A 3,360-nucleotide genomic window follows, 5' to 3' on the forward strand; every position below is an offset into this window, starting at 1 on the left:
CGGCACAGCATCAGGCTTCAATGTCTTTCTACTGTGGCCTTTATAGAAGTATGATGCTTCAAAGTGCAATGAACAGATTCGATGACTTCCTTTTAGATTAGCAAGTACAACTCCGGCTGCAGTGATCCACCTGTTCGGCAATTCCCTAGTACTGAAAGGAAACCTGCAAATAAGAACGCCGCTCAGCGTGTTCATTGTCTTTTCTTTGTACTTCGCAGACAAAGCAACAGGTAACAAAAAAGTGCTGTACTGCGATGCTTCTCAAATATAAACGATTGCGATACATCACGAGAGCTGTCTACTCGCGTGGTATTCAACAAGAAGATACACTTGTTTACTCACATGTGAAGAGAGATGCCAGAGCCTTTCAGGGCTTTGGTCTTGCACAAAAGACACGAAGGTGCCATCGCGTCAACCGATGTCGCGCGATCACACGTCAAACCTAAACTGTAACAAACGAAACTACCAGGCACACGAAAACACAAACAAAAGGGATTCGAAACCGAAACTCGCGTCATCCTTTATTGCATGAATGCGTACATCATAATTTACATAACTCATGCACTTAGCAAGCGCATTCTGTAAACTTATTATGAGCGCATCACCTTCATAAAGCCATCAAATATGCGTTTTTAAATGACAAAGCATAAAATAACTTGTACTTGTTTTCAGCTCTTTCAATAGCAACTGCGCTGGCCACATTGACCGGCAGCAACAGGGCGGCGCCCTAGAGGTTCCCACTTTTCCGGCCCAGCTTTTCCTCTAGAGTTGTTCTACTAACTCTATGGATTCCTCCATTTGTTGTGGTTGTTCGCTGCATGCGTGCGTGCTAGTCGTGCTCACAAAAGCAAGAGGGCGAGCGCAACGATTTGCGTCCGCTGCAGCCCACGTTTGGCGATAGCAATGTGCCAATTTATTGATTGTCATTGAGCTGTATGCGGGTGTAATCGGTAAACGGTTAGAAGTTTGTGCGACTAAATTTAGCACCATTACTTATACCGGTTACTACCGTCACTTCGCGTACAATCGCCTAGTGGCCTGCATGTTTTTTCACTTCGACGTTGGCTCTACCAGCAGACTGCTCTAGTTGAACGTAACAGTAAATGTAACCACACACACGTGAGTGTAAAAGAAAAAGAAGTCACAGAAGCACGCAATAAAAAAAGCAAAAAGAAGGGTGCCATCAGCACTCGGTGTTCCCAGGTGGTCTTCCTCCCAAGTACTGACCGAGCCCAATGCTGCTTAGCTTCGGAGATCGGACGAGAACCGGCGTATTCAGCATGGTATGGCCGATTTTTTTTTTCTTGATTGCCTGCTTGGCATATACCACAATTGTATACAGTGCAATGTCACATATAAAAGTGCTGTCATATTACATTCAGCACGTGAGGGGTTAAAAACGCAGTCGCTTCAATATAGACATTCCCCTAAAAGGGGGTACCACTCAGGCTTTTCAGTTTGAACTTTGTACACTTCTCTCAACTATTCTACACTCTCAATGAAATACGCTCGTGCCGCTCGCGAATTCAATTCCTCGTTGCGCACGGCCATCCGCGTCCGCCACACGCTGTGGAGTACTAGTGCCATGAACATGTCGTAGGGCACACCCCCTACGTTCTTGACAGGCAAAAAACGAATGCCATACGGTGTAATGGGCAAGTCTTTCTTCAAGGTCCTCTGAAGGATGTCCCAGAGAAAGACGGCATCACTACAATCCAGAAATATGTGTTCAACGGTCTCTGGCTTTTTGCAGATGATGCAGTGTACAGACCAGGCAACAAAAATGCCTTTTTGTCGCAGCCAATGTTTTGTAGGGAGTGTGCCACTGTGTAGCTTGAAAAAGAACGTTTTGACTGATGGTCGTACAGGCATCTTTTTAACTCTAGCTAGCACATTGTCACCTGGGCCTCTTGGGTACAGTGATCGGTATACAGGCAATAGCAACATGGTTTCTACAAGATCTTTGTATAATTTCTTACGCGTAACCTCTGAGAGATATTCCATCGTAAAGCGTACTTTAAGGATTTCAAAAGCACCTACGATTTCACGCATATAACCCCTTGGCCTTCTTTGTTCGACATTGACCATTGAAACAATGAATTCTGGGAAATAATTTGACAATCGCACTTGTAACATTGTTCTCAGGAAGAAATCGCTTTGATCGCGTAAGAAAATAAATCTAGCCACGATCTGCCGCAAGAACAGGTGGACTAGGCCAAGCCCCCACTGCGCACAGATCGAAACAAATTTGTGCGACTGGTTCTTTCCCACGTAGAACCCCAAACAAATACTGCCATCACTCTGTATAGCTTTTGAACTGCATTACGTGTCATAGATAACACTTGAAGAACGTACCACACTCGCGAAAGAAGAAATATGTTGCACACAGTTGAGCGCCTAAACATTGAAAATTCTCGACCACCCAATTTTTTTTGGTCTTCTCGCGTAGTTGCTGCGTTTCGTTCTTCGAATATTCTGTTGTGTCCCGGTAGTGATGGAGCGGTACACCTAGATACTTATCAGGCATCACCGTGCATGTGATATTTTCGAACAATGAGGGTGTAATTCGCCAATTTCCATGCCAGATACCGAGGCATTTATTCCAGGTAATTCTACTACCGGTGCACTCACAGAATGTCTTGACATGATTTATTGCCACTCTGACACTTTCTTGATCATCACAGAACACCGCGATATCATCTGCATAACTAAGCACTTTGACTTCCGCGGTCATCAAGCGGAAACCACGAATTTGTTCATTCATAAGCACTTTTTGACAAAGAGGTTCTAAATAGAAAGCGAAAAGTAGTGCTGACGCAGGACATCCTTGTTTTACGCCTGATAATACCTGAATGCTTTCGCTTAGCTGTTTGTTAACTACAATCCTCGTAGTGCATCCAGTGTACGCCATTCGTACCCCCTCCAGAACTACAGATCCTAGTTTGACGCAGACGAGAATGCACAAAAGGATCTAGTGACTCACGCGGTCAAAAGCCTTCTCGAGATCGATTTTTAGCATCGCTACCTTACTCTCAAAATCTTCACAACATTCTAAAATATTCCTTGCAATGTGAATATTCGTCGTTATAGATCTGCCTTTGATGCCGCAGGTCTGATGGGGCCCTACGATTTCTTTAATAACAGTTTGAAGTCGCCTGGCCTACACACCCATAAAAAGCTTATAATCAACATTGGTTAAGGTTATCGGCCGATATGATCCGATAAACTGCTGTTTTGTGGGATCTTCTGTTTTGGGAATCAACACAATGTGTGATCTGCGGAAGGAAGTTGGTAATTCTTTCTTTTCGTACGCCTCCTGCAAAACGTCACATAAGGCTTCTGCCACAGGGCTTTTAAACA

At 44.3% G+C, this 3,360-nt stretch overlaps 1 pseudogene; it reads right to left on the bottom strand.

Annotated features, from left to right (window-relative positions):
• Positions 1-1,178: 1,178 nt before the first annotated feature.
• LOC126532492 (5S ribosomal RNA) lies at positions 1,179-1,297 on the bottom strand (annotated as a pseudogene).
• Positions 1,298-3,360: the final 2,063 nt, after the last annotated feature.

Source organism: Dermacentor andersoni, chromosome 4 (genome assembly GCF_023375885.2).
Source record: "Dermacentor andersoni chromosome 4, qqDerAnde1_hic_scaffold, whole genome shotgun sequence".
In the NCBI taxonomy this organism is placed as follows: Eukaryota; Metazoa; Arthropoda; class Arachnida; order Ixodida; family Ixodidae; genus Dermacentor; species Dermacentor andersoni.